Here is a 14,567-nt window from a genome sequence, read left to right on the forward strand (position 1 = left end):
CTCACCCTAATTGTTGGCCTCTTTCTGTTATAACAAGTTCATCAATGGCTAAACATATCCTTACACCATTACAATTTCTTAATGAGATTATAGGGGAAAATGGTCTTCTTACGTATTCAGAACCAAATGGATTTGCACACTGATTAGGGAACCAATGAATCACAAAATTTATCAGGTTTCAATCAAATCAAATTCAGATTAAAAATATAAATTTTCTTGTGAGGATCACAGCAAGCAGGTAAACCACTTACTGAGAAAAAAAACATAATGATGCTCACCTTGTTTAAATGAGTAAACCTATTTGTCTTAAAAGTGATTTTTCAATCTTCCAATTATTTATTTGGAATTTGTCTTTCAGCAAAGGCAGCCAGTTATCTATAAATAATGGGTTGGTGTATCTCTTGCCAGCAGGACTTACAAAAAGGCCCAATGTGAAAATCAAGTACAAGGTTATTCATTATTTTATCCAATTTCAACCTGGGCACATATATTACTGAAAGTTACATTCTTACCCTAATTATGAGGATCCTTAAGTTATGAGAAGTTAATCAGAGATAAAAGGATAATCCAGTGCTCTTAAATACTGTACTAATATTATAGAAAAAAATTGTTGGTCTATTTGTGTATTTAAACCCTACTGAATATAGTGGATTGAACATAATTCCAATGTATCGTAACATTTTCAGCATTCAATTAACAATTTCAGATAAAAAGTAAAGATTTTTTAAATGAGGATAGCATCAGATATGTTAATTTATCATTGAGAAAAATGATCTATAATGCTGTTCATGTTTCCGGAATGAGTAAGTCTAATTGTTATAGAAGTGAGTCTTCACTAGTCTAATAGTCTCTTTGGATTTTTCAGTTAGCAAAGGCAGCCACTGACTTGTAATAAATAGGATAGAGCTAGTAAGATTTACTGAAAAACTCAATGAAAGAAGAACCAAGGTCTCAATACCAAATGTCAAAAAAGAGGAATTATAGATATTTAACACCTAAAGAATCAGAATTTATGGTTCACTTAGTAATGCAGAGATAGAAATGTGCAAAGAAGCTTCACACAGAGATTTCAATGAGGCCCCAAATTACAATCCTAACAAAGGGAACTAAGGAATCCAAACTTCTTGTCACATGATTGTCAGTTATGCTGGGCTTCAGCATAATCTAACTGAGCTTGATTTTTGTGTTTTCACTTCTGTTAAAGACATTAACTCATTATTGACCCAAGCCATCACATTTGTATGCATACATACAGTTAGACTTAATATGATTACCAGAGATAGCTTCCTTAAACACTAGTGCTAAAGTGGATTAAATGCAGGACACTTGGGTGGTATAAACTGCCCCATGGACAACAGGGCAAAGAGTGTTCCTTGTTGATAGTATTTCTCTAAGAGGACAAGAGTGGAACTATAGTTAAAAAGAAGAATTACATCTTTTATGTGTGTATGGCTTCTGCTTGGTCTTTCTTTTTTTTTAAAGATTTTATTTATTTATTTGAGAGAGTGAATGCATGAGAGAGAGAGTGAGAGAAAGCATGTGCAGGGGGCGGGGTGGGGGGAGGCTCAGTGGGAGAGGGAGAAGCAGGCTCCCTGCTGAGTGAGGAACCTGATATGGGGCTTGATCCTAGGACCCTGAGATCCTGACCTGAACTGAAAGCAGATGCTTAACTGACTGAGCCACCCAGGCACTCCCTGCTTGGTCTTTAATTTTTATATGATTGATATGTTTGCCACACAAAATATGACCCATAACTTAAGCTGTGGACCAATAATTAGCCACATATGTTAAGAACCAAGAATATAGGTTTATGTTGAAAATCTGAGAAGAAATTATTACATTATTAAATTATTATTATTAAATTAAATAATTATTACATTATTACATTATTACTGGCAGAAACAAAAGCTTCTCATTACCATCTCTTCACTAAATATACAGGGATCCATATCAGTAACAACTGGCATCATACATAGCATATACATTCTTTTATAATAAATGTAATAAAACCACATGAAACTCAGAATATGGAAATAAGATTTTAGACCACCTGTAATTGTGTTCAATTTCACAAATCAAAGGCAAACTGCACATGAATCTCAAGCTATTTCCCATAATTGCCAAAAATCTTTCAGCTGTGATTAGTATCTGAATGATCCACAAACATCATAATACCATAGCAACCAAAAAATAGAATAGTATAAATACATCATTTATTTTTGCATTTATAGCAAATGAATATTTTACTAAAGAGATGACTGTAATAAATTACAAAACTATTCATCTCTAAAACACAGTTAGGATTTAAAAGTAAGTCTTTAATGAGGATCCCATTAAGCAAGTCAGTCACTCATTGGGAAGAATAGGTATTATTTACTCATTTTGCATGAATGAGTGGATTTAATTATTTTAAAGGACAGACCACTAGTCAAATGACCTATCTGCAATTTTTTAATCACCAAGGGTAGAACTTACATCTTTTCCATGGAATGGCCCATCTCTTGCTGGTTGGATATTCTGAAGCCCATGTTGAGGAAAAAATAAGCCAAGATATCAACTCTAACAATGTATAAATATTAAGAATAAAGACACTAAAATCAAAAATTGTTTTAAAAACTTCTCTTAGAAACAGATAAAGATGGATAAAACAAGATTCCCCAAAAGGGTTTCTTTCTACAAATTCCTGAATAGAATACCCCAGAAAAATTTAATGACTGCTTACACCTTGTTGCAAGGATTGTCACTTCTTTTGGGCCTTAGCATAATACTACTGAGCATAATTTTTACAACATTACATCTCCTCAAGACACTCTTCACATATACATCCACTTTGCCTTGTAAATACCATAATGGCATCCTTAAACTGTAATTTAAAAGGGACAGGAGACCACTTAGATTCACTATACTATACTTGGATGGTAGCACTTGTCTCAGTGTAACACGCCAAAGAGTGCTCTTCCTCAATAGTTCCTATCTAGGAAGAGAGAAGTAAGATAGTAGTTCAAAATCAGAAATATGTGTGTGTATGGCTTATAGATACAATTTATTAGTGGAGAGATGGTTTATACCACCACAAAGACACATTACTAAGGCTCTAAATAATTGATTCATCAACATTAAGACAAAGCATACAGTTTTCTTGACATTGGATACCCTGTAATATCACGTCATGCCATAGAGTAAACATGAGTAAAAATGTTCCATTATTTAAATGAAATTTCAGCAAACAATAAACATTTCTGAAGAAGATGTCATCAAGTAGGTCATTCAGTCACTGAGAAGAACCCATTATAGAGCTCATGATGACTGAATTGGTGAACTTAGTCATTTCAAAGTCCATATCAGGAACAACTGTCATCATTTATAGCATATATTTTTATTTTTCTGAAAAAAAATGGGGTCACATGATACCCATAAGATAAAGTTTAGTCATCAAATTATCCAATTTAAGTTTTATAGGTATCAATTTGGTCATCAAATTATTCAATTTAAGTTTAATAGGCAAAGCACATTACTGAATCTCACAATCTCCTCTATTAGCACAGTACTGCAGTTATGGGAAAATTTATGAGCAACCAAAAGCAACATTAGAATCCCATAATAATAGAGCAAATTTTTTTCTAGACATTTATTTACACCTAAATGAATATTGCATTTTGGACTAGGTAACAGAAAATCAAACAATTGTTCAACATTCAATTATCTGAAGTTCATACAAAAATTACATATTTTGTCAAGAGGATCATATCAAGAAGAAAAAAGAACATATTGATATTCAGTTTTCCTGAGGGAGTAAAACTGCCTTAGGTGTAAATCTTCACTAGTTCAATGTTTATATGAAATATGTATGTCAAAAGAAGCCACTGATCTCTTATAATGGAATGTTATATTTCTTGGAATCAAGTCTTACTGAAACAAAAAATGAGATAAAAAGAGCTAAAAAATGAGATCTGAATATGCCATAGTTTTAGAAAATGCAAATATCTGAAACAAAGCTTAAGGAATAAGAGATGTTTGTTTATTTATAGGTACATAGATACTGTTGGGCAAACAAGTTATTCATGAAATTTTATTATCTCAAGTTTAAGATAAAAATTCTCCTGGAAGGGAAATAAAGAGTTATTATTATCTGTCCCAGAATTGTCATTTAATTCTAGCCTGTTTAATTCTATTGAGCATAACTTTTAAGTTATTTCTCTTCAAGACAATTTAAGGTCCCATCATTGTCAAAAGCCATGACACTTCCCATGCATACACAAACTTGGACCTGATTACCTTACCAGCAAGTCTTTAGCGTGTACTTATTACATGATCCTTGGGTGATTTCAATTGCTCCAGTCACAGCATGCCACAGAATGTTTTTCCATATCATTATCTAAGAGGAAAAAACCAGAACTGTTTTTAAAGGGAGAACTACCTCTCTCTGGTGCCTATGGGTCATGCATGTTTTTCATTAAATGAGAAAAAATGTTAGTACTCAAAAAAACCCCTCCTCATTTCAGAGTTTAGTTCATTGATTAACAAAAATTAATGAGGATGAAACTTACAGGTCACTTGACTTTGGAGAAGCAATCCAGTGTCTTCATGTAGAGTCAAGAGAATTTCATTGATCATCCTTTGTCTATATAGTCAAGAAAGTCATAACACTAACATCTGACATGGTTTATTGTATATGAATACTCATAAAGCACTGACACTCTTAAAACCACATAAATCTCAGGATTTGGATATCAGGTATTAGGGCACATGGAATTGAATGTATTGTATTCATTAGCTCGGGAAACCCATATACAGGTTTCTTTATCAATGGATTCCATCTTAACATATATGGGCAAAGCAAATTACCACATCTTACATTATCTTTTCCATTGTCAGAGACCTTTAGTGATGATATTTATATCAGAAACCCCAAAGCAGCCTAACATCATTAGAAACTTATAGCATCAATACATGAAAATCAGCCTATTTGTTTATATATTCAAATATATATCTCATACTGGACTGAATACCAAAGAATGAAAAAATCCCTCATTGTTAAAAACACTAAGTTCAGGTAAAAATTAAAAATATTTTCTTGGGATCAAATCAAGTAGTTCAGTCATACATTGAGTAGGAAAACATATGGATATTCAAGTTACTCAAATGAGTAAATCTAATTGCCTTAGAGTGAAACTTTATAAGCTTGAAAGTCTACTTGGAAGGTATTTATGACCAAGACTAACACATCTCATCAATTTAATGATGGTTATCTTGTGAAACATCTTACTAAAAGAAACAATAACAGAAAAAGAGTTAAGGCGAGCTCCAAATGTGTCAAATTATTAGAACTTATCGACCATTGAAAGAAATGAAATAATAGGGTTGCCTAGGTGGCTCAGCTGGTTAAGGGTCTGCCTTCAGCTCAGTTCATGATCCCAGTGTCCTGGGATTGAGTCCCTCATTGGGCTCCTTGCTCAGTCAGGAGCCTGCTTCTCCCTCTGCCTGCTGCTCCCCCCTCCCCAGCTTGTTCTCTCTCTCTCTCTCTGACAAATAAATAAATAAAATCTTTAAAAAAATGAAAAAATAAATCCATATGAAACTTATTTTTAGAAAACAAGATAACAATAACCACAATTGTTTTTTTCTTCAATCTTTCAACCGATTTATGGGAATTTTCAGGCTGTGGCTGATAAACCATTGTTTTTATGTTAACAGTCCTCATCCATGTCCCACCATCAGCAGAAAAACATAATAATTGGGATGAATATGTCTACTTCTATACTCGTGTATAAGATTATAAATGTTGGAGATAAAACCAACACTCAGAAAATTTATTAAACCCATGACTAGCAAAGAAATTAAATCAGTAGTAAAAAATCTCCCAAGAAACAAGAGTACAGGCCTGGATGGCTTCCCAGAGGAATTCTACCAAACTTTAAAGAATTAATATCTATTCTTCTGACATAGAAATGGAAGGAAAACTTACAAACTTATTCGATGAGGCCAGAATTACCTTGATTCCAAAATTAAGACCCCACTAAAAAAGAGAATTATAGAACAATATCTCTGATGAACATGTATGCAAAAAATCTCAACATGATATTAGCAAATCAAACCCAACAGTACATTAAACAAATTATTCACCATCGCACCTGGGGGGCTTAGTTGGTTAAGCATCTGATTCTTGGTTTTGGTTCAGGTCATGATCTCAGAGTCATGAGATCAAGCCCCACGCTGGGCTCTGCACTCACCATGGAGTCTGCTTGGGATTCTTTCCCCTTTCCTTTTCCTCTCCCTCCCCTCTCCTCGTCCCCCTGCTCTCTCTCTCTCTCTCAAAATAAATAAATGAATAAAATCTTTAAAAAAATTATTCACCACGATTAAAAGGGATTTATTCCCGGGTTCCAGGGTGGTTCAATATTTGCAAATCAATCAATGTGAAACACATTAAAAAAGAAAGGAAAAGAGCCCTATGATCCTCTCAATAAATGCAGAAAGTGCCAACCTTAATACCCATTTAACCCATCCCCCACTCACCTCCCTCCATCAACCCTCAGTTTGTTCTCTATCATTAAGATTCTTTTATAGCATGCTTCCTTCTCTCTTTTTTTCTCCTTTGCAAATGGTTATCTGTTTTGTTTCTTAAATACCACATATGAGTGAAATCATATGATATTTGTCTTTCTCTAAGACAGTGCAATTGCTGTGTCATATGGTACTTCTATTTTGAACATTTTGAGGAACCTCCATACTGTTTTCCAGAGTGTCTGCACCAGTTTGCACTCCCACCAACAGTGTAAGAGGGTTCCCCTTTCCCTGCATCCTTGTTGACATCTACTATTTCCTGTGTTATTAATTTTAGCCATTCTGACAGATGTGAGGTGCTATCTCATTGTGGTTTTGATTTGTATTTCCCTGATGATGAGTGATGATGAACATCTTTCATTTGTCTGTTAGTCACCTGCATGTCTTTTTTTGAAAAATGGCTATTCATGATTTCTGCCTGTTTCTTAACTGGATTATTTTTTGTGTGTGTTGAGTTTGATAAGTTCCTTGTAGATTTTGAATATAAACCCCTTATCAGATAGGTCATTTGCAAATATCTTCTCCCATTCTGTAGGTTGCCTTTAGTTTTGTTGATTGTTTCCTATGCTGTGTAGAAGCCTTTTATCTTGATGACGTCCCAATAGTTTATTTTTGCTTTTGTTTCCCCTTCTCCAGAGGCATATCTAGTCAGAAGTTGCTACGGCCAATGTCAAAGAGGTTTCTGCCTGTGTTCTTCTCTAGGAATTTGGATTCCTGTCTCACATTGAGGTCTTTCATCTATTTTGAATCTATTTTTGTGGGTGTAAAGAAATGGTCAAGTTTAATTCTTCTGCATGTGGCTATCCAATTTTCCCAACACCATTTGTGGAAGAGACTCTCTTTTTTCCATTGCACATTCTTTCCTGCTTTGTTGAAGATTAGTTGACCATAGAGTTGAGGGTCCATTTCTGGGCTCTTGATTCTGTTCCATTGATCTATGTGTCTGTTTTTGTGCCAGAACCATACTGTCTTGATCACTACAGCTTTGTCATATAACTTGAAGTCCAGAATTGTGATGCCACCAGCTTTGCTTTTCCTTTTCAAGTTTGCTTTGGCTAGTCAAGGTCTTTTGTAGTTCCATACAAATTTTAGGATTCTTTTTCTTTTTTTAAATTTAAAAAATCAATTTAATTAACATATAGTATATTATTAGTTTCTGACATAGAATTTGGTGATTCATCAATTGCATATAACACCCAGTGCTCATTATAATCAGTGTGGATTGCTGGAGGGGAGGTGTGGGGGAGGGGGTAACTGGGTGTTAGGATTCTTTTTCTAACACTGTGAAAACTACCATTCATATTTTGATGGCAATTGCATTAAATGTGCAAACTCCTTTGGGTAATATAGACAATTTAACAATATTTATTCTTCTAATCCATGAGCATGGAATGTTTTTCCATTTCTTCGTGTCGTTGTCAATTTCTTTCATCAGTGGTTTATAGTTTTCAGAGTACAGATATTTTACCTTTTTGGTTGGGTTTATTTTTATGACTTTTGGTACAGTTGTAGGTGGGATGGATTCATTGATTTCTCTTTCTGCTGTTTATTATTCATGTATAGTAAGGCAACAGATTTCTGTACATTGATTTTGTATCCTGTGACTTTATTGAATTTGTGTATCAATAATAGCAATTTTTTTGGTGGAGTTTTGGAATTTCTATATAGAGGATCATGTCATCTGCAAATATTGAAAGTTTTACTTCTGCCTTGGTGACTTGGATGCCTTTTATTTCTTTTTGTTTTCTGATTGCTTCCGGGATTATGTTTTATAACAGTGGTGAGACTGGACATCCCTGCCTTGTTCCTGATCATAGATAAAAGCTCTCAATTTTTCCCCATTGAGGATCTTACCTGCGGGTTTTTCATTTATGGCCTTTATTATGTTGAGGTATGTTCCCTCTAACTCTACTTTGTTGAGGTTGTTTTTTTTTTTTTTTATCCAGAATGGATGTTGTACTTTGCCAAAAGCTTTTTCTGCATCTACTGAGATTATATGGTTGTTATCCTTTCTTTTATTAATGTGGTGTATCATGTTGATTGATTTGTGAATAGTGATCCACTTTTGCAGCCCAGGCATAAATCATACTTGTTCATCTCAAACGATTCTTTTAATGTATTGTTGGATTCAATTTGCTAATATTTTACTTAGAATTCTTGCTTCCAGGTTTACCAATGATATTGGCCTGTAGTTCTGGTTTTTAGTGTAGTCTTTACCTGGTTTTGTTATCAGTGTAATGTTGGCCTCATTGAATGAATTTTGAAGTTTTCCTTCCATTTCTATTTTTTTAATAGTTTGAGAAGAATACATATTAAATCTTCCTTAAATGTTTCATAGAATTCAACTGTGAAGCCACATGGCTGTGAACTTTGTTTATTGGGAGAGTATTGATTACTGATCCAATTTTTTTGCTGGTTATCCATCTGTTAAAGTTTTCTATTTCTTCTTGTTTCAGTTTTGGTAGTTTATATGTTTCTAGGAATTTATCCATTTCTTCCAGTTTGTCCAATTTATTGCCATGTAGTTTTATATGCTATCCTTTTATAATTGTTTGTATATCTGTGGTGTTGGTTATTTCTCCTCTCTCATTTGTGATTTTACTTTTTGTGTCCATTTGCTTTTGTCTTTGATAAGTCTAAGAGTTTATCAATTTTATTATTTTTTTTTCAAAGAACCTTCTCTGAGTTTCACTGATCTTTTGTTTCTGAGTTTCTATATCATTTATTTCTGCTCTGGTCTTTATTATTTCCCTTCTTCTGCTGGTTTTAGGCTTTTAAAAAAATTCTTTTTGAGCTCCTAACCTCATGGTTAGGTTGTTTATTTGATATTTTTCTTGCTTCTTAATGTAGGCCTGAATTGCTATATATGTCTTTTTAAGACCACTTTTGCTGCATCACAAAGATTTTGGACCATTGTCATTTCATTTTCATTTGTTTCCATGTATTTTTTCTTCTCCGATTTCCTTGTTGACCAATTCATTTTTTAGTACCATGTTGCTTAACCTTCATGTATTTGTGGTCTTCTACAATTTTTTTCTTGTGGTTCAGTTCATGTTTCATAGCATCATATGAAACATATGAAAATATTCATGGTATGATCTCAGTCATTTTATTCTTGTTGAGACCTGATTTGTGAACTAGCATGTAACCTATCCTGGAGAATGTCCCATGTGTGTCTGAAAAGAATATGTATTCTGCCGCTTTGGGGTGGAATGTTCTGAATATATATGGTAAGTCTATTTGGTCCACATTCAAAACCATTGTTTCCTTGATGATTTTCTACTTAGATATCTGTTCATTGATGTAAGTGGGGTGTTTAAATCCCTTACTATTATTGTATTATTATCAATGAGTCCCTTATGTTTGTTATTAATTGTTTTATATATTTGGGTCCTCCCATTTGGGAGCATAAATATTTACAAATGTTAGATCTTCTTGTTGGATAGACCCCTTTATTATGATATAGTACCTTTCTTCATTTCTTGTTACAGTTTTTGGATTAAAATCTAGTCTGTTGAATATAAGTATTGCTACTCTTTTTTTTTTTTTGATGCGCTATTGCATGGTAAATATTTCTCAATCCCCTCACTTTCAACCTTTAGGTCTAAAATGAGTCTCGTGCATAGAATATAGATGGGTCTTGGATTTTTATCCGTTCTTACATTCCAGATCTTTCGATTGTGGTGTTTAGTCCGTTTACATTCAGTAATTATTGGCAGATATGTATTTAATGCCATTTTATTACTTGTTTTGTCATTGTTTCTGGAGATTCTCTCTTTGCCTTTCTAGTCTTTGTCACTTTTGAGCTTTCCTTTCTATTCAAAGAGTCTCCTTTAATATGTTTTTTGCAGGGCTGAGTTAGTGGTCGAAAACTTCTTTAGTTTCGTCTGGGAAACTCTTTTTCTCTCCTTCTACTCTGACGGATAGCTTTTGTGGATAGGGTATTCTTTGCAGCAGATATTTCCCATTCAGCATGTTGAATATATCACGTCACATTCTTCTGGCTTGCCATGTTTCTGTGGACAGATATACAGCTAGCTTTATGGGTCTTTCCTTATAAGTTAGGTACTTCTTTTGTCATGCTGCTTTAACATCTTTTCTTTGTCACAATAATTTGCAAGTTTAAATATGATAGATCATGGTGTTGGCCTGCTTTTGTTGATTTTAACAGGAGGTCTCTGTTCCTCTTGGATTTGGATGTCTGTTTCCTTCCCCAGATTGCAGAAGTTTCCAGCTAATATTTCCTCAATTAAATTTTCTGTCAGCTTTTGCCTCTGTTCTTAATCTGGACACCTATAATACAAATGTTATTACATTTACAGAGTCACTAAATAGCCTATATCTACTTTTGTGTTCCATTATTCTTCTTTCTATCTTTTTTTTTCAGCTTTATGTTTTCCCATTATTTTGTCTTCCATATCACTTATTTGTTCCTATGGTTCTTCCATCCTCATGGTCATTACATATAGTCAGTTTGGAATCTCAGTTATTGAATTTTTAATTTCTGACCTTTTTTTTTTAAATTTTTTTATTGTTATGTTAATCACCATATATTACATCATTAGTTTTTGATGCAGTGTTCCATGATTCATTGTTCGTTCATAACACCCAGTTCTCCATGCAGAAGGTGCCCTCCTCAATACCCATCACCAGGCTAACCCATCCCCCCACCCCCCTACCCTCTAGAACCCTCAGTTTGTTTTTCAGAGTCCATCATCTCTCATGGTTCGTCTCCCCCTCTGACATACTCCCCTTTTCTTCCTCTCCTGTTATCTTCTTCTTTTCCTTTTTTCTTAAAATATGTTGCGTTATTTGTTTCAGAAGTACAGATCTGTGATTCAACAGTCTTGCACAATTCACAGCGCTCACCGTAGCACATACCCTCCCCAATGTCTATCACCCAGCCACCCCATCCCTCCCACCCCCAACCACTCCAGTAACACTCAGTTTGTTTCCTGAGATTAAGAATTCCTCATATCAGTGAGGTCATGTGATACATGTCTTTCTCTGATTGACTTATTTCACTCAGCATAACACCCTCCAGTTCCATCCACGTCGTTGCAAATGGCAAGATCTCATTCCTTTTGATGGCTGCATAATATTCCATTGTGTATATATACCACATCTTCTTTATCCATTCATCTGTCGATGGGCATCTTGGCTCTTTCCACAGTTTGGCTATTGTGGACATTGCTGCTATAAACATTGGGGTACACGTACCCCTTTGGGTCCCTACATTTGTATCTTTGTGGTAAATACCCAGTAGTGCAATTGCTGGATCGAATGGTAGCTCTAATTTCAACTGTTTGAGGGACCTCCATACTGTTTTCCAGAGGGGTTGCACCAGCTTGCATTCCCACCAACAGTGTAGGAGGGTTCCCCTTTCTCCACATCCCCGCCAACATCTGTCGTTCCCTGACTTGTTAATTTTAGCCATTCTGACTGGTGTGAGGTGGTATCTCATTGAGGTTTTGATTTGGATTTCCCTGATGCCGAGTGATGTTGAGCACTTTTTCATGTGCCTGTTGGCCATTTGGATGTCTTCTTTGGAGAAATGTCTGTTCATGTCTTCTGCCCATTTCTTGATTGGATTATTTGTTCTTTGGGTGTTGAGTTTGATAAGTTCTTTATAGATTTTGGATACTAGCCCTTTATCTGATATGTCGTTTGCAAATATTTTCTCCCATTCTGTCGGTTGTCTTTTGGTTTTGTGGACTGTTTCTTTTGCTGTGCAAAAGCTTTTTATCTTGATGAAATCCCAATAGTTCATTTTTGCCCTGGCTTCCCGTGCCTTTGGCGATGTTTCTAGGAAGAAGTTGCTGCGGCTAAGGTCGAAAAGGTTGCTACCTGTGTTCTCCTTTAGGATTTGGATGGACTCCTGTCTCACATTTAGGTCTTTCAACCATTTGGAGTCTATTTTTGTGTGAGGTGTAAGGAAATGGTCCAGTTTCATTCTTCTGCATGTGGCTGTCCAATTTTCCCAACACCATTTGTTGAAGAGACTGTCTGACCTTTTTTTTTAAACTCTTTTATCTCTGTGGTAAGGGCCTCTCTGTTGTCTTCTATGCTTTTCTCAAGCTCAGTGAGTATCTTGGTGATTATTGCTTTAAATTCTCTGTAAGGTGTATTACTTATATCTGTTTTGATTAGATCTCTGGCCATGACCTTATCTTGTTCTTTTTCGGGGATGAATTACACTGTCTTGGGATTTTGTCTAAGCCTCTGTCTTCTTCTCTGAGTTAGAAAAGCCTCTTATATTCCCTGCTCCTGAGAGTAATGGCTTTGTTAAGAAGAAATTCATATAATATCCAGGGCCTGGTGCTTCAGAGAGTGTCTCTGTTGTGTGCTGCATGCACTCTGCTGCTGTGTTTTGGCTACTCTATCTTGCAGGCCAGTCATCTGCAGAGGCTCTTCAGTGAGTAGTGTTTGGAACTTGGTCAGAGTGGGTGAGTTTTAACTAGGTGTGCTCTGGTTTCCATGTTAAATGAGATCTGATGCTACTTCTGATAACACTGAGGCTTTGCAGAACTCTATGGTCAGAAGATGTGGTGTGATTAGGGATGTCAGGGATGAGCGGCACTTGGCAGGTGACTCTGCATTTATGCTGAAAGGTGTAGAAGGGAAATGGAAATCACTGGATCCTTTGTATCCTACTAGGCCACTCTGTGAAAGTGACCTACCACAAATATGGTCCAAGAGGAGCAAATAATCACCCATAACTGTGCCCAGGTGATACTCAGGGCCCATTTGGCCAGGGTAGATTGCTTGCCTTCTCTCCAGGAGAAGGACAGTGCCCTCAAATATCAATCACTAAAAAAGCCCACCAAATATAAAACTACAGTCCTCAAAAGCTTCTGGTTACAAAAAGAACAAAAATGAACCTCTAAGCTTTTACCAGGCGATGTAGGGGATGTATTTCTCTAAGTGTTGCCACGTGAGCTCCACTCTCTCTTGCCTTTTCCATGATGAGAGGCCCAAAGTGGCCAAGATCTCAGGGATCCAATTCTACCAAAAATCATTTCTCAATGCATCCTAATTTTGGCCACATGGCCTTCTCTGTTTAAGCTGCTCTGGAGAAGGATAAGAATTCCTGCTATTTCAGTTTGATTTGATGATTATCTAGCTGTGTTTCAGTCAGAGATTACAATTGGATTGTAATCTGCCAGAAATCTGCAAGAAATTTTCCAGAAAAAAACAGTGTTGTTCATAAGAAAACAGGAAGCACACCTCAGGGGATGGCTTCCCCTCTTCTGAAGGCTGGCTAGGGGGATCCAGCTGGGAACCTCCAGCTGGAAGTCTCAGTATAGGCAATTTCCTGAAACACCCAAAGTGGACAGAAAGGGCAAAGGCCTGATTCACCACAACTCACTAGACAAATTCTCTTCAAAATAAAATGGCATTTCCTGAAAGAGACCGGCATCAAACAGGCTGCTCAAGCTGAGAACTCAATGAAAGGGGATGAGAAATGTAGCAGGAGATTGGTGGCAGAGTGGAGATCTCCCTGGATATTCAAGACCATGTCAGGAGGATGGCCAAATGTACTCATCAAGTGGATTTGCCAAAGGACAAGGGAGGATATTCAAGGAGAAGTCAACCCTCACTGGCCATGAAGGTGTCCCACCAAGAGAGAAGTGCCAGAGCTGCATCATGTGGAATTTCCCACCGACTGTTTACATTTGAGACGTTCAAATAGCTCCAGAGGCATCGAATCAAATCTCATTGTTGAGGCCGTGCCAAGACGATGGCCACCAAGGTACACTGAAAGACAAAAGGAGATGAGGGTTGCTAAGCAATGGCTCATGAGAAGGTGTCCCAAGAGGGGGAATGGGTCGGGAGGCAACGCTGAAGACTGGAGTAGCTCTTGGGCACCTGGAGGCCCACAGACAGGCCAGAGCAACAGCAGGGAGACCCGAAGGATCTGTTGCCTCAAACCCCAAATTGCAGCGCTCCTCCAGGGCCCCAAGCATCCTCAGGATGCTGACTCCAGGATGGTCCCCTCCATT

General features: G+C 36.3%; 3 pseudogenes; all 3 read right to left on the minus strand.

Moving 5' to 3' along the window:
- Positions 1–1,149: 1,149 nt before the first annotated feature.
- On the minus strand, positions 1,150–1,225 carry LOC112808856 (small nucleolar RNA SNORD115; annotated as a pseudogene).
- Positions 1,226–2,751: 1,526 nt separating this feature from the next.
- Positions 2,752–2,827, minus strand: LOC112808863 (small nucleolar RNA SNORD115; annotated as a pseudogene).
- A 1,327-nt stretch (positions 2,828–4,154) lies between these two features.
- On the minus strand, positions 4,155–4,230 carry LOC112808862 (small nucleolar RNA SNORD115; annotated as a pseudogene).
- Between the last annotated feature and the right edge of the window lie 10,337 nt (positions 4,231–14,567).

This window comes from Callorhinus ursinus, unplaced genomic scaffold, assembly GCF_003265705.2.
Source record: "Callorhinus ursinus isolate GAN/ISIS: 27379988/994484 unplaced genomic scaffold, GSC_fseal_2.0 scaffold78, whole genome shotgun sequence".
NCBI classification, from domain to species: Eukaryota; Metazoa; Chordata; class Mammalia; order Carnivora; family Otariidae; genus Callorhinus; species Callorhinus ursinus.